Raw genomic sequence first — 23,930 nt, 5'->3', positions numbered from 1 at the left:
AGCACCAAAGGTGGGAGGATGAAGAGGGAATAAATAAATTTTATAAGAATAATAACCAAAAAATTTATTATTTTTCCTTAAAAAGCTAAGTGTAATATAGTCCTCCAGGGAGCCTGAGTTAGAAGAGAATATTAACTGCCTGATTCTCTTGCGTGCTTAAAAAGCCTTATCTGTGTTCTACAGTTTCACTTTCCTTGAGTCTCAGTGAGTTCCTGGTTACCTTCCTAGCACAGCTGTGAGGTCACAAAGTTGATAAATATACCCTACAAAAACGTATTTCTCCCAAGGTTGTAGAACATGTGGTATAGCAAATGTAAAAGAATGATTAACTGCCTTTGTTCTCACTTCTGTAAGTACGCTTCCTGCATCATGTAACACCCACCGTTAACTGCTTAAAAAGGTGGCTGTTTCCTTTGTTTGGGGCTCAGAATTTCCAGATCCTAGTCCAACTGAGTTGCTGATGACCTTAATAATAAAATACTCTCCTGAACTCTTCTTTCTCTCCCATATCTGATTGTCCCACAGTAGTAACACATGCTCAGTAGAGAGGAAAGAGCAGGTGGCATTGTTTAGACAGAGCAAATCAGGGATGAAGTGCTGGAAGGCAACAGTCATAGCTTTTCATGTGCTATACAGGCAGACTGCAGAGAATGCCTTTATCACGGAAACATCCTGCAGAGGTCCCTGTTCTCTTTACACATTTGGCAATAAATTAGGCTGGACAAGGTACTTTCAGAGCAACCCCAGTTTATCAGCTTTCTCCATTATTCTTTATCACCACTAAGCTCAGAGCATCCATGGAATAAAACAGATGTCACCATTTGAATCCTAGTTGATAAAGTTGATCTGGGTTCCCCAACTCCAAAACTTGGCATTCATCATAAATGAAATGGTTATTTTTTCTTCCATCAAATGTTATCCAATATAACATAACAGTTAAAAGTCATTTATTCTGTAAATGTAGAAAGTATTTTATTCATAGGAACAATTGAAAGGCTACAAAGGCCATTGGTTTTCATTTCACTGCATGCAAGACCTTTGAATTTTAAGTCACTTCAGAGTGATTCAAAATACTAGCTAAACTGATACTCACCCCAGTGACTAGGCCCTGGGGAAAATAAGATCAACTACAGATTAGAGAGTTTCTCTCTCTCTCTCTCTTTTTCCTTCCTTCCTTCCTACAGATTAGGGATCAACTACTGATCAACTACAGACTAGGGAGTTTATGAATTCATTCGTAAGTTAAGTCTGGAAGGGATGACAATGGTGATGAGAATAAATACTGAAGAAATTGGTAAATATTTTAGGAAATATCTTTTTTCTCTGTCATCAGGCACCAGCAAGTTTGTCAGTTCACCATAAGTAACTAATAGAGTACAAGGCTAAACTAGAGATGGAAATGAAATCCATGTGCTTTGAATTTTGTTGGACACTGATATAATAGATCCTTGGAGATCAAGGGCAGAAAAGGTGCATTAAGTATCATTTCCAATTCTCAAAAAAAATCAGTCAAGTTGCATATGTAATTACAATTGTCAATGCTTGCCAATTTAAGGGACCATTAATAACTGAATTTTTTGAAAACAATAGGCTTAAACTATATTTTTAGAATGTGAATACACTTTTTTGTTCTTTTTAATCTTTGCTCCTTGGGAAAAGAGTATTTTGTGATAGTCTACAAAAAGGCAAAAAGGAAGATAGAGATAAGACTGCAAGTGAAGGAAGGATGATTTGTGTTTCCTATGGCCTGGGTGTTTTTTTGTTTTGTTTGTTTGTTTGTTTTTAATGAGTTCATATTTAGAGTTGACAATTATTCCAATGAGTCTAAAGGAAAATCAGCCAGGCACAGTGGCTCTTGTCCATAATCTCAGCAATTTGGGAGGCTGAAAGCCAAAGTTTACTTGAGGCCAGGAGTTAGAGACCACCCTGGGTGACACAAAGAGACCCTATTTCTTTTTCCATTCTTTTTCATGAAATAGTGCCAGTCAAAGATCAAATGGATGAATTAAGACACACGTATTTTAGGGACTGGTCTCACTTCTAAGTGAGCCATAAACAAAGGGCTTCTGTGGTTCTGTGGTTCTGTGGACCTGGGGGTGGGCAAAGGGTGACAGTAGGGTAGTGGATAAGAGTGGAAAAGTCCTGTAGGCTGATTCAGAGTGGAGAAAATATCTTCAATGTTCCCACTGGTTTTAGTCCACTGTCATTGCTATGAAGATAGAGCCAGAGACTGGGTTATTTATAAAGGAAAGAGGTTTAATTAACTCATAGTTCCACATGGCTGGAGAGGACTCAGGAAACTTACTATCATGGTGGAAGGCAAAGGGAAATGAAGGCACATGTTCCCAGTGTCAGGTGAGAGAAAGAGTGCAGATGAAACGGCCCCTTGCAAACCATAGATCTGATGAGCACTCTCTCTCCCTCTCTTCCTCTCTCTCCCTCTCCCTCCCTCCCTCCCTCCCTCCCTCCCTCCCTCCCTCCTTTCTTTCTTTCTTTCTTTCTTTCTTTCTTTCTTTCTTTCTTTCTTTCTTTCTTTCTTTCTTTCTTTCTTTCTTTCTCTCTCTCTCTCTCTCTTTCTTTCTTTCTTTCTTTCTTTCTTCCTTTTTCTTTCTTTCTTTCTTCTTTTGAGATGGAGTCTCACTCTGTCATCTAGAAATTTTGGCATCTTGGCTGACTGCAACTTCTTCCTCCTAGGTTCAAGCAATTCTCAAGCCTCAGCCTCCCAAGTAGCTGGGATTACAGGCATACACCACAATACCCACCTAATTTTTATTATGTTTATAGTAGAGATGTTGGCCAGGCTGGTTTCCACAACCTGACCTCAGGTGATCTGCCTGCCTCCACCCTCCCAAAGTGCTGGGATTAAGAACTTGAGCCACTGTGCCAGGCCCAGGCAAAGCTTTTGTTAATTGCCTTTGGTAGGGCCTGAAAAATCACACATTGTTTTTCTGTCAGGAGCTGGTCCCTTCAGTTCAGATGTCTGACAGACCATAAACGAAATGTGGTTTCAGGCCTGAAAAAGTGAATTATGCCTGTAATTCCACAACTTTGGAAGGTCAATAGAGGAGGATTATTTGAGGAGTTCAAGATCAGACTAATCAATAAAACAAGACCCCCAACTCTACAAAAAGAAAAAAAGAATTACCAATATAATTGTAATGATAATTGGTAATGGTGCATGCCTATAGTCCCAATTATTAGGGAGGCTGAGACAGGAGGATCGCTTGAGCCAAGGAGTTTGAGGGTCCTGTGACCAGGATCATGACACTGCACTTCAGCTGGGCAACAAAGCAAGATTCTATTAAACAATAATAATAATAAAATAAAATAAATTAAAAATAAATGAGAATGTGGGTGCCACATTACAAGAGTGACAGCATAAGTTGTAAGACTGAAGATGTTCGCGTGTCTGGAAGCAATCCAGTTGTAATTAAGAATAAACCACAAAGAGGAATACATAAGCACTGCATTACATATGCCTTTAACTTATGTAATTCATCTGTTCTTCCCTGTCAACAGAGAACGAACAAGGGAGTGATATAGATAAATAATTGAACAGAGCTCCAACAGGAAATTCCAGCACATATACAGGTGCTACATTTTTTATCCTGTTTGCCATTTATGAGAATCTATGTTGATTCCATGCCTGTGTTATGGTATATGTGTATGTATGAGTTATATACATATACATCTTGCTGTTGTATATAGCTACATGTATGAGTTACATCTGTATCATACATATATGTCATATAAATGTACACACATATGTGCACATATATATTTATATGATACATATGTATGATATGTGAGCTCATACATATATGTATATGTGTAACATATATGTATGATATGTGTATGTGAGCCCATACATATTTATATGATATATATGTAACTCATATATATATCTATATACAATCACAGCATATATATGTATATCACTCAAATATTTATATGTATATATATACACACACACAATAACAAACACATGGAATCAACATAGATTCTCATAAATGGCAGACTGGATAAAGAAATGTGGTACATATACACTGTGGAATACTACTCAGCCATAAAAAGAAGAGAATATAGTCCTTTCCAATAACATGGATGCAGCTGGAGGCCGTGATCCTAAGGAATTCATGAAAGAACAGAAAACTAAACATGGCATGTTCTTGCTAATAAGTAGGAGTAAACTACATGGCAACAATAGACACTGGGGACAACTTGACGGTAGAGGGAGTGTGTGTGTGTATACATATTTATATTTGCTATACACACAAACATACACATACACATGCCCCTATATATATATATGCACTATGCAATTACATATGCCCCCCCCCACACACACGCATAGCTCATAGGGCATATAGTATGTATAATATCTCACCGTGTTAAATTTTTTTTTTTGAGGCCGAGTTTCCCTCTTGTCACCCAGGCTGGAGTGCAAGGGAGATCTTGGCTCATTGCAAACTCAGCTTCCCAGATTCAAGAGATTCTTCTGCCTCAGCCTCCTTAGTACCTGGAATTACAGGCAACTACCACCATGCCTGGGAAATTTTTGTATTTTTTTGGTAGAGATTGGGTTTCAGGATGTTGGTCAGTCTGGTCTCAAACTCATAACCTCAGGATATTCACCCTCCTTGGTCTCCCAAAGTGTTGGGATTACAGGCATGAGCCACTGCACCCAGCTAAAAATTATTTCTTGATGATGGGAATTCATCAAATGAAAATGTTTAATTTTCATATGAATCACTTAAGTGGTCTGTAATAGTAAGAGACCCCTTTTCTTAATTGGATGCATCTAACCACCATTTCCTTTCCATGAACTTATGTCTCAATTACAGCTCAGCAAACATCTGAGCTGGTTATTCATATTTATGGCCATTGTCTCTAGCCTAAGTTTATAGTAACTCTCCTAGAAAGACTAACAAGCCAAGGAATCCAATGAGATTCATGTAGGGAGACCTTGATAAATGTCCAGTAATATGTTATGCCAAATTGATTGCCTACCAGGAGTCTCAGCAAATTTTCAATTATTTTCTGGATTCTGCATTTGATTTTTAAAGTAGGCCTCAAGTTTACATGGTCATTATCAATTTTTAACTACATGAATTTTGAAGATTCTCATGGCAAGTATCAGATTAGGATACTGCTCATCTTTTCTATGCAAAGAGAAAAACACAGAGCTGGGCAAAAACATTTAAAATAACCATTAAGTATTCATTGGATTTAATGTCAAGCAAATATTTCCATAAAGGTAAAACTCTAGTAGATTTATAATAAATTAAGCTACTTTCCTCCAATAGTTACAAATCTGTGGTTCACAAATTTTTTTTTTTTCTTTTCGAGGTGGGGTCTCACTCTGTCGCCCAAGCACCATCTCTGCTCACTGAAACCTCCGCCTCCTGGGTTCACGCCATTCTCCTGCCTCAGCCTTCCGAGTAGCTGGGACTACAGGCGCCCCCCACCAGGCACGGCTAATTTTTTGTATTTTTTAGTAGAGACAGGGTTTCACCATGTTAGCCAGGATGGTTTAGATCTCCTGACCTTGTGATCTGCCCACCTTGGCCTCCCAAAGTCACAATGTTTAATATATCATAAGATCAGTCTTAAGATATGTTAAAGTTTTGGGATACTTTCTCAGAATTTTTATTTTGTCCTATACTGTTTGTAATTTTCCTATATTCATATAATGCTAGAAATAAAAATTTTAAAAATGTTCTGTTTGGATCAATAAGTTACATTATTTCTCATAACTATAAAGTTTTTCAAGCCAGGCTGGGCATAGTGGCTCATTCTTGTAATCCCAGCATTTGGGAGGCTGAAGAATTCAGATGACTTGAGGTTAGGAGTTTGAGACCAGCCTGGCCAATATGGTGAAACCCCATCTCTACAAAAAATACAAAAATTAGCCAGGCATGGAGGCACATGCCTCTTGTCCAAGCTTCGTGGGAGGCTTAGACTGAGACAAGATAATTGCTTGAACCTGGGCGTTGGAGGTTGCAGTGAGCAGAGATTGCACCACTGCACTCCAGACTGGGTGACAGAGTGAGAGCCTGCCTCAGGAAACAAATAAATAAACACAAATAAAGTTCTTCAAAATAGACAAAGTAGAAAACAGAACAAACAATACAGAGAAAACAATTATATTGTGTGGGTAATCATTAATAACTTCTTAAAAAGTACAAACAATTCATACTTTGGGGTATAAGTATATTTGCAACCAAATACAATAGACTGTCATAACATATTTCACAAAATTCTATTAGTGCATTGTTTGTGAAATCCTTACTATGTAAAATTTAATTTAATGTATTTCTTAACCCATAAGTTTCCTATATTCATGTTCACAGAATCTCAGTAGAGACATATGGCAATATTACTCCTAAGGTTATACTCCTCTGCAAATTAGTGCTCATTTTATTAAATACAAACACTTGATAAGATTTATAAAACATAAAGACTATTTTTCTATATAACATGTCATTTTTTTAAAATTATGAATGTGTCCTAGAAAATAGGTTTTTAATAATAATTGATAATTGCCTTATATGTCTAACTTTTGGTATGGTCTATTCAATAGTTTCTTTAAAAAACTTTGACTTTTTTTCATTTATTTATTTATTGACTCAGGGAGATAATTTATATGTTATTTTATGTAGTTTAAATTCTCTGTAAACACATAATATTTTATACTTTGGAGTAATTTCAAATAATGTTACATAATTATGTTATTATTTCATGTACCTATGGAGATATCCTGAGTTATTAAACAACTGAATGTGAACTATTTTTATAATTTGGCATTGTACACATTCATGTTTGTAAAAATTCATCTTATGAAAATATTACACATATATAAATTGCTTTTTTATGTTATTTTAATTCACTAATTGCATACAGTAACTTCCTTTTGAAGCAGATTAAAATGTATTTGATTTTATGTATAAGAACATGTTTCTTATGAGACAAATTAATGGATTATATAAATAGATAAGTAGAGAATAACAAGGGAAAAAGAAAATATAATTATCAACTTCTACTGAAAAGATTCTCTACAAAGTATTTTGATGCCTTTTGTAATGGCAGGAACATCTAAAAGTATGAGTTGCATAGTGCATCCAAAACTTTTCTCTGATAAATAGATAACTGGAATGCTAATTAAAATACATGGAACACTAATTAAAATAACTCTCTAGAATTATAACTCTGCTCTTTCATGATAATTCTGCTAAGATATTGGTTAAAAGTAAACTCATGGGAAGGTCATGTTTCTAAATCACTCCATGAAGACAATACTTAATATACAAGTATTTAGCACTATTTAAATAGAACCCTGAACTAAAGGGAATAATCCAGGAATCATTTAACCCATTGCAAAGGAAAGTCAGTATAGTCACTATTAGATAATTGTTCATAAGACTGCATTGTTATGCCTGAGACACCAATCCCTCACACTGAGTATACATAGTACACTAAGCATTTTTGTACTATACCACTAAACCAATGATAAATTTTGCTTCCTTTTGTAGCAATGCTAATGATTTCTGTGCCTAAATGCAGAGTTCCAATATATACCTTCTATTTATCTAGATCGTTCCCGAGTTTGTAAATTAAAATAATGCCTGGTCCACTGCTATCTAATCTCATCTTCAGCTTTCACTGTAAGAACTACATACTTTGATCCAGGTCACTGGTATAGGTGTTTAATAAGGCATGGTTAAAGGAAAGTTCTTACTTTCTATTGTGCATCTCTAGCAGATATCCCATAGACAAGTCCAAAGTGCAGTTTGCTCAGATATGCCCTCTTCTTTTTTTTTTTTTTTTTTTTTTTGCCATTTTCATCCATGGCCATTCACTTAACAAATCTAAAAGTGGAGTATTTCCTATCCCCTTCATCTGCGTAACTAAACATCATACCATGCTACTTTGCTTCCAAATGTTTCCAAAAGCCCCTTTAGTTAACAAAATGTATCCATCATCTGTTTGCAGGATTTAATCCTGTTCATCAATTCTCACTCCAGCTACTTCTTCTGAAATGGATTATGATATTTCTTCTGAGCCTCTAGCATTTTTGCAAAGCATTATAATCAAATTATTGCATTTGTGAAAGTGTTCAATTTTTTCTTTTTTTGACTGATCATCTTTCTTTTTACGATTGATCATAGCATATAGCAAGTGCTCAATCAGTTTTTTAAATAAAGGAATTATTGAATACTGGGTCAGGAAAAATGCCGTGTACCATTGTTGAAAGGTAGAACAGCCCACCACATTATGAATTCATATTTAATCCTCAGTGTGTGAGTACAGTGAACTTCTAAATGTTGCCACTGGTTTCCGACATGAGTGGTCCATGTTATTTTTACCCATTTACACTCATGATTGAAATATTGGTCAACAGGCATATCGTCTGTTCATAATTCACCAATAAATAGTGCACAGATTCTCTTCACACTGTCCTAGGAGCAGAGCACCTAATACTTCAACAGAAGACTTTAAGTTGTGTGTATTCCTTCTCACCCACAAATAGGTGTGGAGTTTTCTGACAACCTATTAAGAGATAGAGAGCTTCCAAATAGAATGTGTACTGTTCACTCTGGGTATCTGATTCTTGTGTTTGGCTTTCTGCAAAGTGATATAAGGTGACAATTGTTTTTTATAGGTTTTTCAACACAATTTTTAATGGTATATGAGAAAACCAGCATGCAAATACTAAAAGACACATTCTGATGCCACTGGGATTTTGAAATTTTATGTATATTTTAAAGAAAGTTATGTATACTGGGATAAGAAAATTAAATGTTAACTTTCAGATACTGAAAAACATGATTTTTTATATTCTGAATTTAGAAATGCAATTGGAAATTATTAAACTTTTACATGCAGTTAAATTTAACTTGGACAAGAATTGTATAAAATACATAAAGAGTTAAAGATCTTTGATTTAAATATGTGAATATATATTCTGTAATGATTAAGTGACTTAAACCTTAATGGGTACAAATGATATGAATCTATAGTCTACATTGTAAACTCCTTAACTTATGCAAAATACAAAATATTTACTGAAAGATATAAAAATCATACATATAATTATTGGGTATCTTTTTTGAAACAACTACTTGTATCTTGTATCAAAATAAGGAAATATTTTGATTATGGAGGGTCTGAAGTTGCCTAGCATTTAGAACATGTCTAATCAATAATTTTATAAGTGCTATTAATATGAAACTATTTATACAACCTGGGTTATAAAGTAGCTAAATCTTCAGATGAAGATTCATAGCTGGTGGAACTGCTATGATTTATAATTTATAACCCTTATAAATTATAGTTCCTGAATTCCACAGTCATTATCATAATTAAATCATAGTAATCAATGTTTACTGACTGTCTTAGCCTCTGCGGTAAGGCACAATTTTCCTAGACTGTTGTAACCATCATTAAGCCTCGGCCACCCTGTCTGAGAAGTGAGGAGCGCCTCTGCCTGGCTGCCTTGTCTGGAATATGGGGAGCGCCTCTGCCCGGCCGCCCCGTTTGGGAGGTCTACCACAGAAGCCAGAAGCAATGTGGGGGCTGGACGTGGTGGCTCACGCCTGTAGTCCCAGTACTCTGGGAGGCCGAGGTGGGTTGATCACTTGAGGCTAGGAGTTTGAGACCAGCCTGGCCAAAATGGCAAAACATGAAAAATACAACAGACAAACCAACCAACCAACCCAGCAACAAGAAAACAGGTCTAACCTGGAGTCATACTCTAATTTTTTCTATTTTCCTCCCTTTCTGATCCTTTATCCCACTTTCTTTTTCTTCCTCTTCCTTCTCCTTCTTCTTTGTCAAATAGTGGATTGAGTTATTATCATTGACCCATAAAAAGTCCCTCTCTCATTTATTTTCTTTAATTCCCACCCCCTATTTCTATTCCCCATCTTCCTATGTGCAACCTTCCTAATATGATTGATATGCATCTTTTTGTTTCTATGTATTTTTAGAAAATGTTTATTGTTTTGTGTGCAAAAAAAAGAATGAACTCAAAATTATATTTTTCTCTTAAAAATGTAACTTTAGCTCTGTTCTCCAAAACACCTAGAAGTAATGAAAAGCAAGTGATGAGATCCAAAAAAAAACAAAAGTGTCAAAATTTTACAACCTCTTAAAAAGAAACTTTTCCACTCTTCCTAGTTATGTGTAATACCTCAGAACATGCAATTCCTTCTGTAATAACATGCCATTTTTTTTTTGAGATCTAGGGAAAACAATTGATTATAGTGTTTTGAAAGTTTTCTTTTTTTTTTTTTTTTTTTTTGATATGAAGTCTCACTCTTGTCCTCCAGTCTGGAGTGCAATGTCTGGATCTCAGCTCACTGCAACCTCTGCTTCCTATTTTCAAGTGATTCTCTTGTCTCAGCCTCTTCAGTAGCTGGGATTACAGGAGCCTGCCACGAGGCCTAACTAATTTTTTATTTTTGGTAGAGATGGGTTTTCACCTTGTTTGCCAGGCTAGTATTGATCTCCTGACCTCAGGTGATCTGCCTGCCTTGGCCTACCAAAGTTCTGGGATTACAAGCGTGAGCCACTGCACCCAGCCAAGAACATCATTGAATTTTAGTTATTTTGTGTGTTTGTATATAACTTTGTTACAATGCATTGTGAACATGTTTTGCTGAATAAGTGATACAAAATTAATCAGTAATTATTGTGCATCTAGACAAAAGATTAAATTTAATTTCATTGTAAGCAAATAGGATATCCATGCAGCCAGCCATGTCTATCATGGTCACTTTATTGTCTTGTCTTCATGGAGGTAAGTCCTTCACACATTTTACCTTGATATTCCCATTACTAAATCCTTGCTCTTTTCAGGTGACAACTTCAGGAAAGTCAGAAACAGTCTAGAAAACTTCCACCAGCTCCTACTAGCAAACCTGTCATCTACCTTGCATTTGTTACGTACTGCTATTGTAACACACAAGTACAAATGGAATCACTTAGAACAAAAAATGTCATGTTATTTTGCTCGTTAGTTGATGCAGTTTCTTCCTAGCCTCAATGGTCTTTACAATTTGGCATGATTTTGCAGTGGCTGGTACCAGTTGTTCCTTTCTATGTTTAGTGCTTCCTTCAGGAGCTCTTTTAGGGCAGGCCTGGTGTGACAAAATCTCTCAGCATTTGCTTGTCTGTAAAGTATTTTATTTCTCCTTCACTTATGAAGCTTAGTTTGGCTGGATATGAAATTCTGGGTTGAAAATTCTTTTCTTTAAGAATGTTGAATATAGGCCCCCACTCTCTTCTGGCTTGTAGAGTTTCTGCTGAGAGATCAGCTGTTAGTCTGATGGGCTTCCCTTTGTGGGTAACCTGACCATTCTCTTTGGTCATCCTTAACATTTTTTCCTTCATTTTAACTTTGGTGAATCTGACAATTATGTGTCTTGGAGTTGCTCTTCTTGAGGAGTATCTTTGTGGCATTCTCTGTATTTCCTGAATCTGAATGTTGGCCTGCCTTGCTAGATTGGGGAAGTTCTCCTGGATAATATCTTGCAGAGTGTTTTCCAACTTGGGTCCATTCTCCCCGTCATTTTCAGGTACACCAATCAGACATAGCTTTGGTCTTTTCACATAGTCCCATATTTCTTGGAGGCTTTGTTCATTTCTTTTTATTCTTTTTTCTCTAGACTTCTCTTCTTGCTTCATTTCATTCATTTCATTTTCCATCACTGATACCCTTTCTTCCAGTTGATTGCATCAGTTCCTGAGGCTTCTGCATTCTTCACATAGTTCTCAAGCCTTGGCTTTCAGCTCCATCAGCTCCTTTAAGCACTTCTTTGTATTGGTTATTCTAGTTATGTATTGGTCTAGTTCTTTTTCAAAGTTTTTAACTTCTTTGCCTTTGGCTTGAATTTCCTCCTGTAGCTCAGAGTAGTTTGATTGTCTGAAGCCTTCTCTTAACTCGTCAAAGTCATTCTCCATCCAGCTTTGTTCCATTGCTGGTGAGGAAATGCGTTCCTTGACTCCCACACAAGAATAATGTGAGAGTTTAACACGCCACTGTCAACATTAGACAGATCAATGAGACAGAAAGTTAACAAGGATACCCGGGAAGTGAACTCAACTCTGCACCAAGTGGACCTAAGAGACATCTATAGAACTCTCCAACCCAAATCAACAGAATATACATTTTTTTCAGCAGCACACCACACGTATTCCAAAATTGACCACATAGTTGGAAATAAAGCTCTCCTAAGCAAATGTAAAAGAATAGAAATGATAAAAACTGTCTCTCAGACCACAGTGCAATCAAACTAGAACTAAGGATTAAGAAGCTCACTCAAAACCACTCAACTACATGGAAAGTGAACAACCTGCTCCTGAATGACTACTGAGTACATAACGAAATGAAGGCAGAAATAAAGATGTTCTTTGAAACCGGGAACAAAGACACAACATACCAGAATCTCTGGGACACATTCAAAGCAGTGTATAGAGGGAAATTTGTAGCACTAAATGGCCACAAGAGAAATCAGGAAAGATTCAAAATTGACACCCTAACATCACAATTAAAAGACTGAGAAAAGCAAGAGCAAACACATTCAAAAGCTAGCAGAAGGCAAGAAATAACTAAGGTCAGAGCAGAACTGAAGGAAAGAGAGACACAAAAAACTCTTCAAAAAATCAAGGAATCAGCCAGGCACGGTGGCTCATGCTTGTAATCCCAGCACTTTGGGAGGCCGAGGCAGGTGGATCATGAGGTCAGGAGATCGAGGCCACGGTGAAACCCCATCTCTACTAAAAATACAAAAAAAAAAAAAATTAGCCAGGTGTGGTGGTGGGTGCCTGTAGTCCCAGCTACTCAGAGAGGCTGAGGCAGGAGAATGGCATGAATCCAGGAGGCGGAGCTTACAGTGAGCCAAGATTGCTCCACTGCACTCCAGCCTGGGTGACAGAGCGAGACTCCGTCTAAAAAAAAAACAAAGAAAAGAAAATAATGAATCCAGGAGCTGTTTTTTTTGAAAAGATCAACAAAATTGATAGACTGCTAGCAAGATTAATAAAGAAGAAAAGAGAGAATAATCAAATAGATGCAATAAAAAGTGATAAAGGGGATCTCACCACCGATCCCATAGAAATACAAACTACCACCAGAGAACACTACAAACACCTCTACGCAAATAAATTAGAAAATCTAGAAGTAATGGACAAATTCCTCAACACATACACCCTCCCAAGACTAAACCCAGAAGAAGCTGAATCTCTGACTAGATCAATAAGAGGCTCTAAAATTGTTGCAATAATCAATAGCTTACCAACAAAAAGAGTCCAGGACCAGATGGATTCACAGTGAAATTCTACCAGAGGTAAAAAGAGGAACTGGTACCATACCTTCAGAAACTATTCCAATCAATAGAAAAGGAGGGAATCCTCCCTAACTCACTTTATGAGGCCAGCATCATCCTGATACCAAAGCCGGGTAAAAACTCAAGCAAAAAAGGAATTTTAGAGTAATATCCTTGATGAACATTGATGCAAAAATCCTCAGTAAAATACTGGCAAACCGAATCCAGAAGCACATCAAAAAGCTTATCCACCATGATCAAGTGGGCTTCATCCCTGGGATGCAGGGCTGGTTCAACATGCCCAAATCAATAAATGTAATCCAGCATATAAACAGAACCAAAGACAAAAACCACATGATTATCTCAATAGATGCAGAAAAGGCCTTTGACAAAATCCAACAACCTTCATGCTAAAAACTCTCAATAAATTAGGTAGTGATAGGTCATATCGCAAAATAGTGACAGCGATCTATGACAAACCCACAGCCAATAGCATACTGAATGGGCAAAAACTGGAAGCATTCCTTTTGAAAACTAGCACAAAACAGGGATGCCATCTCTCACTACTCCTATTCAACACAGTGTTGGAAGTTCTGGCCAGGGAAATTAGGCAGGAGAAGGAAATAAATGGTATTCATTAGGAAAAGAGGAAGTCTAATTGTCCCTGTTTGCAGATGGCATGATTGTATATCTAGTAAAACCCATTGTGTCAGCCCCAAATCTCCTTAAGCTGATAAGCAACATCAGCAAAGTCTCAGGATACAAAATCAATGTACAAAAATCACAGGCATTCTTATACACGAATAACAGACAAACAGAGAGCCAAGTCAGCAGTGAACTACCATTCACAATTGCTTCAAAGAGAATAAAATACCTAGGAATCCAACTTACAAGGGACATGAAGGACCTTTTCAAGGAGAAATACAAACTGCTGCTCAATGAAATAAAAGAGGATACAAACAAATGGAAGAACATTCCATGCTCATGGGTTGGAAGAATCAATATAGTGAAAATGGCCATACTGCTGAAGGTAATTTATAGATTCAATGCCATCCCCATCAAGTTACCAATGATGTTCTTCACAGAATTGGAAAAAACTACTTTAAAGTTCATATGGAACCAAAAAACAGCCTGCATCGCCAAGTCAATCCTAAGCAAAAAGAACAAAGCTGGAGACATCACACTACCTGACTTCAAACTATACTGCAAAGCTACAGTAACCAAAACATCAGGGTACTGATACCAAAACAGAGATACAGATCAATGAAACAGAACAGAGCCCTCAGAAATAATGCCACATATCTACAACTATCTGATCTTTGGCAAACCTGACAAAAACCAGCAATGGGGAAAGGATTCCCTATTTATTAAATGGTGCTGGGAAAACTGGTTAGCCATATGTAAAAAGCTGAAACTGGATCACTTCCTTACACTTTATACAAATATTAATTCAAGATGGATTAAAGACTTACATGTTAGACCTAAAACCATAAAAACTCTAGAAGAAAACCTAGGCATTACCATTCAGGACATAGTCATGTAAAAGGACTTCATGTCTAAAACACCAAAAGCAATGGCAATAAAAGCCAAAATTGACAAATGGGATCTAATTAAACTAAAGGGCTTCTGCACAGCAAAAGAAACTACCATCAGAGTGAACCGGCAACCTACAAAATGGGAGAAAATTTTCTCAATCTACTCATCTGACAAAGGGCTAATATCCAAAATCTACAATGAACTCAAACAAATTTACAAGAAAAAAACAAACAACCCCATCAAAAAGTGGGCAAAGGACATGAACAGACACTTCTCAAAAGAAGACATTTATGCAGCCAAAAAGCACATGCAAACATGCTCATCATCACTGGCCATCAGAGAAATGCCAATCAAAACCACAATAAGATACCATTTCACACCAGTTAGAATGGCCATCATGAAAAAGTCAGGAAACAACAGGTGCTGGAGAGGATGTGGAGAAATAGGAACATTTTTACACTGTTGGTGGGACTGTAAACTAGTTCAATCATTGTTGAAGTCAGTGTGGCGATTCCTCAGGGATCTAGAGCTAGAAATACCATTTGACCCAGCCATGCCATTACTGGATATATACCCAAAGGACTATAAATCATGCTGCTATAAAGACACATGCACACGTACGTTTATTGCAGCACAGTTCACAATAGCAAAGAGTTGGAACCAACCCAAATGTCCAACAACAATAGACTGGATTAAGAAAATGTGGCACATATACGCCATGGAATACTATGCAGCCATAAAAAATGATGAGTTCATGTCCTTTGTAGGGACATGGATGAAACTGGAAAACATCATTCTCAGTTAACTATCGCAAGGACAAAAATCCAAACACCTCATGTTCTCACTCATAGGGGGGAATTGAACAATGAGAACTCATGGACACAGGAAGGGGAACATGACACTGGGGGACAATTGTGGGGTAGGGGGAGAGGGGAGGCATAGCATTAGGAGATAAACCTAAGGTAAATGAAAAGTTAATGGCTGCAGCACACCAACATGGCACATGTTGATACATATGTAACAAACCTGCACATTGTACACATGTACCCTAAAACTTGAAGTACAATAATAAAAAAAATAGCACCTTGAAATTCTGTCGGAAAAAATACTAAGATACCAAGACAGTAACATATGTATTAATAACAAATAGTGTTCATCATGTGGACAATCATTAAGACTTAACCATTTTCCCCCATTCCTTCCATTAATTGCATGCAGATTTCCTTATCTCTGCCTGATATGAGGGCTGAGTAACTCTTCCTGCCACATTCAGGAACTAGTAAATTAGCACATATTTGACAAAAACAGTTTGTTAATTTGAAGGAAAAGCCAAGAAACTATTCACACCCTTTAATCTGACAATTGCATTACTGAGTAGATATAGTAAGTATTCCTTCTGAAACACTGAACAATTTGTAGCAAAAATGTGTTCATGTCAAAATATTGCACATAGTCTAATTCTTACCTACTGTTAGAAACAATTCATGGGCTGGCAATGGAAATGATAAGAGGAATGCACATCTGTAAATGTGGGAAGTGTTGTATACTGGGGGAAAATACAGTATTGAAAGTGAAGCATATTTAAGTTTCACAACTTAAAACCCTAAAAAGATACATGATAGTCACCTAGATAAAAATATTTGAAAGTAAGTTTGTTTTTAAATTTTCTATTACGAGATTATATTATTGTTATAGCTAAAATAAACAAACACATCCAAGCAAAGACTAACAAAACCACTGGATGAGCCAAATTATACTAAATTTCTCAATGTATGCAATTAAGAAGAAATGCAGCTAATAAAGCAACATCTAACAATAAAATATTGAATTTATAAAACCTGGTTATGCTAATGGGAGTTGGGATGATTTTTCTTGATGTCTTTCACAAATTAGCTTAAGAAATTCTACTTATTCTAGCAGGAAATAACCAGGTGTGACAAGTTCTTCCCACAGCTTATTTTGTCCAAGTACATATGCATTCACTGTTAATTTGTATCTCTCACTTGAAAGAGAAAAGACACTTTAAAAAAAAATTCATTTCATACCAGTCATAGCAGCTATTACTAAAAAGTCAAAAAGCCACAGATGTTGGTGAGGATTTGGAGAACAGGGAACACTTATACCCTACTGGTGGGAATGTAAAGTAGCTCAGCCACTGCAGAAAGCAATTTGGAAATTTCTCAAAAAACTTAAACAGAACTACCATTTGACCCTGTCCCATTACTGGGTGCATACCCAAAATAAAAAAAAAAAAATGTGTCTTGTTCTAGCAAAAAGACACATGTACTTGCATGTTCATCACAGCAATACTCACAATAGCGAAGACATGGAATCAACTTAGGTACCCGTCAATGGTATACTGGATAAGAAAATGTCATACATAGACACCATGGAATACTAGGAAGCCATAAATAAAGAATGAAATCATGTCCTTTGCAACAACATGGGTTCACCTGGAGGCCATTATCCTATGAGAATTAATGCAAGAACAGAAAAGCAAATACCACATGCTCTCACTTAAAAGTGGGAGCTAGACATTGGGTACCCATGAAAATGAACGTAGGAACAACCGGAGGGGGAAAGAGGGAGGAGAGTAAGGGTTGAAAAACAATCTTTTGGGTACTACACTCAAGACCTGGGCAGTGGGATCATTTGGACCCCAAACCTCATCATCACACAATGAAATCATGTAACAAACCTGTACATGGACCCTGGAACCTAAAATAAAAACTAAAAATCAAAAAAGTATTTTTGCTTTAATTGTTTGAGTCTCTAGGTTTTAAAACTTTTCAATTGTTTGAGTTATGGAAACATGACTCATAAATGGATAGATTGATACTGGGTCACTTTGGTGATCTCTTCTAAAATGCAGGAATATACACGGATTTCTGAATAAGAAAGAGGGTACCTGGGAACAACAGAGTACCTGTTGGTTTTTTGTCCTTAAATATGTGTGTGGGAGTGAGTGGGTTTGTGGGTCTGTGGTAGATGATGAGGAAAGATGATGATGCACATTGTAGGTCTGAGTTGAAAATAATATCCACAAATTTTCTATAAGAGAAGGAAGCAACCTCATATGTTGCTCTCCTGCTAGCTCTTTCTCTGTTTTCCTTCTGCCTTGTGAAACCAACTTTCTTCACAAGAGCATATAAGATCCATGTATTTTAGGGATTTCCCTCTCAGTCTCTGAAAATCTATCAAAGCCCATGAAGGAATTAGGGATTCCCTGTGCTACTAAGCCTTTCGCTGCATGGAGGTCAGCATCTGGGAATCCAGCTATATTTTTCATTTATGATACAGATGTTCTGGTGGTTATGTCAACAAGTCACAAATCTACTATCTCTCTTCTATATCCACTCAGACTTATTAACTGTGATTTTTGGATTTAGGCTGGTAGCAGTCCCCATGGAGCTTACCAAGAGTAGCTTGTACTGCTCTTGGTGGAAACACATGCTGCTAGCTCTGGCTGGGACCATTCTGTGATGCTTTGCAAATTTTCTCTACTAGTCAGAACAGACCTTTGGTATTATTCTGTTCTCATGCTGCTAATAAAGACATACCTGAGACAGGATAATTTATAAAGGAAAGGGATTTAATTGACTCACAGCACTACATAGCTGGGGAGGCCTCATAATCACAGCAGAAGGCAAATAAGGAGCAAAGTCACATATTACCTGGAAGCAGGCAAGAGAGAATCTGTGTACGGGAAGTCCCCTTTATAAGACCATCAGAACTTGTGACACATATTCACTATCATGAGAATGGCATGGGAGAGACCTGCCACCATGATCCAATACATGGGAATTATGGGAGCTAAAATTCAAGATGAGATTTGGGTGGAGACACAGCCAAACCATATCAGGCCCATTTCTTTGTGTTCAAAATCCCATACTTTGTGCTATCCTGGGTCACCTCCACCAACAGCTTAGGTCTCCTCAAAATGTCCCATCAGCATCCTCTATCCCATCATGTTACATGGCTCATGCTTCACTCTATTCCCACCAAGGACATTTCCCCACCCTAGTCACTTCAGGCTTATCGTCATTTTTTTTTTTTTTTCCCGAGGTGGAGTCTTGCTCTGTTGCCCAGGCTGGAGTGCAGTGGCGGATCTCCTCTCACTGCAAGCTCCGCCTCCCGGCTTCATGCCATTCTCCTGCCTCAGCCTCCCAAGTAGTTGGGACTACAGGCGCCCGCCATCGCGCACGGCTAATTTTTTGTATTTTTAGTAGAGACGGGGTTTCATCGTGCTAGCCGGGATGGTCTCGATCTCCTGACATCGTGATCCACCTGCCTCGGCCTCCCAAAGTGCTGGGATTACAGGCGTGAGCCACTGCGCCCGGCCTTATGGTCATTTTTATCAAATGCTTCCATTCCAGGAATGACTGTCCTTACTCCTGCACTCTCCAAATATTTTATTCTCCTAAATTATCTTTAATCGGTTGGATCTCACATACTGTCATGCATTAGTTGAGCATGAGAAGCTTTTACTTGAATCCCATAATTTAGCATAATCATAATCTAAGCCCAGGTTTGTTTCTCAAATATAAGAAAGAGAGTTGAAGTTGTGAGATCGAAGGAAAATCTTTTCCCCTATAAGATTTCTCCTAGGAGTCTAATGACACTCTCTTAAGGAGCAGTCAGTATACAGTGGAGGTGGGAGTAATCATTTAATGATTACCCCCATCTTAATCTAAGGGTTCCCTAAAATGGGAATGTCTCAAAATCAGAAACATATCTATAACAGCCAATCTCAGTGTGCTGGAACATAGACTTTTCTTTCCAAAGATTGAGAGTGGCTCACTGGTTTTAAAGCCAGTGTCTTGAGAAAGAGATGTAGGTAAAGCAAATTTACATCCTACCTTCTCTCCTCCAGTTTCTATTTGAAATATTCTCTTCTTTTTGGCTTCAGAATGGGATTTATACATTTCAGATCCATTTTTGTACCATCATGTTTAAATCTGATGAATAATGTTGGTCTCAAGTTCAACTAGTTTCTCCCAACATGGCTCCATAAGACTATTCAGTATCATGGATTATGGACCTTCTATTTAACAACCCTATATAGCTGTTGGAATTGTCTGAGCAATTTCCCATATTGACATAAATGAAACCTGTATGTAGACAATATCAAACCTAATAAATGCATGATGATGTGTGTGAATATTTGCCACTTAGGAACGTATGTGAAAAGATCTTTCTGCACCCATTTCAAAGAAACTATGTAGGAAAAGATAACTGCCTTTAAGCTGGATTATCAGCAAGATTAAACCCAAAACAAATAAAAAGCCATCATATATACAATGTATTCACTCATTTACAGATCATTAGAATGCTTCACAAGTAGCTAACCAATTCCATGCATTTTTAAATGGGGAAAAGATTATAATAAACCTATAAATTGCTTGTGTACATTAAAGCTGCCTCCTTTCTCATGATTACAAAATTAAAATATTATGTTTAACATATGCGACCTTAAGTAATTAACTTAAAGAAGTAAGCATATTGGCATAATTGGGATGTTGAGCTGAACTATTATTTGCATGACCTGCCCTAGTCACCGAAAACTAAAGATTCTGAGCATGCTAATTTTCACATGCATAAAGTCATGAGTCAGCCATCAGACTCATGATGAAAGTAGCAGGCATTTAAACTTTGAGATAAGAGAAATAAAGGGGATCCTATTGGCATATATTCAGGTATCATTCACTGTACTGAAATCAAGGTGCCAGTTTTTGGGACATTTCTAAAACATCATTATCTTGGGCTTTATTTTTTAATTTCATAATTCAGATATTTAAAAATGTTCCTTAGAAGGATGCTCAAGAGTAACTTATTGTGTACATTTTCTGATTTCAATGTCGAGTTCTTTAATAAAAATTGCAAATTTCAGAATTCTCAGAGGAAAATAATTAGCATCGTTTGGGGTAAAAACTGGTAAATAAATGGTCTCCAAATATCAAAGTTAAATAAAATTATATTTTTAGTCACTGATCATGCAATTGGCTTCAGAGATAAGAGCCCAGGGAACAGCTGATATGGTAAACAGCCAAGTAAAATACAGCAAAAGAAAAGTTACCTGGTGGCTGATTCACACTCCCTCAATTGCTCAGTCAAAATCTCGCCCATAAACTTTACAAGGAGATAGAGGATTTCAAATTTAGTTTCACAAAATTCTCTTGGTAAGACTCTTTAACATGCACACCACCATTTTTAACAATCACCACTGAGAATATTGGCAAGCCACATGTATTATAAACAATATTTTTAAGACTATTTATGTGAAAGCCGCATGTATTATAAACAATATTTTTATGACTATGTGAAACAGAGAGCAAAAAATAAAGAAAGAAAGAGAAAGGAAAGAATGAAAGAAAGAAAGAAAGAAAGAAAGAAAGAAAGAAAGAAAAAGAAAGAGAAAGAGAAAAAGAAAGAAAGAGAAAAAGAAAAGAAAGGAAGGATGAGGGATTAATAGACAACCGTATTTTCATATTCCAATGATACACTACAATTAGGCCATGTGTGGTGACTCATGCCTTTAATCTCAGCACTTTGGGTGGCCAAAGTGGGTGGATCTCTTGAGTTCAAGAGTTTGAGACCAGCCTGGGAAACATGAGAAAATTCTCTCTTTACTAAATATATCAAAAAAAAAAAAAAAATTAGCCAGCTGAAGTGGTGCATGCCTGTAGTCCCAGCTAATTGGGAGGCTGAGATGGAAGGATTTCTTGAGCCTGGGAGGCAGAGATTTCTCTAAGCTGTGATCACTCCACTTCACTCCAGCCTGAGTGACAGAGAAAGATCCTGTCTCAAAAACAAACAGACAAAATTATTACAATTAAAGTTTAGACATGTTTTTAAAAAAACATTTAACTGAATCTGTTAGGGAGAAAAATGATGAACAGATGTTAAGTTTTATAATACACAAAAGGAATGATGAATTACATATAGTAGAGCATGTAAAAGGCATATAATGTGTGCAAAAAAGTATAAATAGAAGGTTAGATAGAAAAAATGTCAGAATTTTTAAAATGTCAGTTTACTAAAATTGTGAGGAAATAAAAATTTCAATATGCTAACAGTTCAAAATAAATATTTTGTTAGCATTTCTTAAAAATGTTGTCTTCATTTTGAACTAGATTATGATTATTGATCATATTTGGAGGAACAAGTCATCCTTCCTACAATCAACTCTTGATTTAACAGAAAGGCACTTCTCAGGGAATCAGCCATATGCTTTATCTAATTTTTTCTTTTTTTTTGAGGCAGGCTCTTGCACTGTCACCCAGGCTAGAGGGCAGTTTTGTGTTCACGCTCAACATAGCCCTGATCTCACAGGCTGAAGTGTTCCTTCTGCCTCATCCTCCTAAGTAGCTGGAGCTATATGCATACACCACCATGCCCAGCTAATTGTTTTTTATTTTTGGTAGAGACAGGGTCTTGCCATGATACCCAGGCTGGTCTCAAACTGCTGAGCTCAAGGGATCCTTCCACCTCATTCTCCCAAAATACTGGAATTACAGAGGTGAGCCACTGCAATGCTTTATTTCCCATCATTGCATTTCCTTCCTTACGTCCAGTGAGATGGATCTTGCAAAAGAGGAAGATAGTTTTCCTGAAAGATACCACTTGATGAATAAGGGATGAGTAGATATCTAGGACACTGAAAGAGTGAGGGTGACTAGAGAAAATACATTTTCATTTTACTTCATTCTGAAGTGACACTGACACTTCTTCAGGAACCTACATCTGAGTCTCTACCAATAGCCTCTTATCCTAAAGCAGCTTGTTCATCTTTAGATGACTAACACTACTCAAAATGCATGAGGAATGGTTATTGCGATCCGGAAGATATCTTCACATTTTTTCTGTGAAATCTGATACTTTCCCTTGAACATCAAGTCTATAAAACACACAAATTAAGTTAGTTCAGGAATATGAAGTTAGACCCTGGAAACCAATATCCCACTGATTTTCTCTTCCAGCACTCTAGGTTATAAAGGTTTAGTTAATGCCTTCCAGGGCTCACATAATAACGCTTTATTGAGTTTTAGGGAAAGAAAAAAAACTATTTTTTTTCTGAAAAAGGTCGGCATAATATTTTTCACTATGCATTAAAATGAAAAATTTAGAAATTATAAAATATACAACATGGTTATGCCACCACACTTATCTTGCATGAAAAGATTATCTTCTAGGCATATTTGCTCGATTTAAATGATGTCTCTAGACATATACGTGACAAATATTTCAAAATTGGCTATTTAAAAAATACAATGAGTGTCAGCTCTCAGATAAAGAAAATCTCTATCTCGGTTCAACTATGCTTTCATATGCATTTTATATACTCTAATTCTTTAAACCACTACATAATAGTCAAAAATGCTTTTGAAAATATTTTTACTTTAGGAAATATGTCACTGTATTGAAAAACATAAACATGCTATTCATTTTAGAAAGAGTATTCACTATTTTTTCTCTCATCTTAAAGAGTAGACTTTTCCAATAAAACTTTCAGCACTTATGAAACTATTGTATAACTGAGCTGTGTATTATAGTAACCCCAAGACACTCTTGGCTGTTAATAACTGACATGTGCTACTAAAAATACGTGATTGGATATTTTATTTAATTTCAATTTATTAAATTTAATTGACCACATGTTGTTAATGGCCACCATATTGGACACTGCAGGTCAAATCCTTGCATCTATGTCAGCTTGACCTCAGTGTTTATTGGAAATGCAGATTCTATGCACCTCACTCCTGAACAATCCAGGCAGGGCTTGTAGTTTAATAAAATCTCAGATGATTTACATGCATGTTAAATTTTGAGAAGCACTCACCTAGAAATTGTAGGAAAATAAGTTGTCAGAGTCAACATTTCTGTCAGAGAAGAGCTAGTGAAAAGATATGTTTCATGTATACAATTCCTACAACCACATGCAAATTAAATAGAGTAAACATTCTTCAAAAACATATTTATGGATTTCAATGATTGTTGCAAGAATTCTATGTACACATTGGGTTTTTGCCAGAATATATATGTACATATTGGACATTTTCTTCTGAT

This window comes from Symphalangus syndactylus, chromosome Y, assembly GCF_028878055.3.
Source record: "Symphalangus syndactylus isolate Jambi chromosome Y, NHGRI_mSymSyn1-v2.1_pri, whole genome shotgun sequence".
Lineage (NCBI taxonomy): Eukaryota > Metazoa > Chordata > Mammalia > Primates > Hylobatidae > Symphalangus > Symphalangus syndactylus.
Note: the sequence above shows the minus strand (reverse complement) of the source record.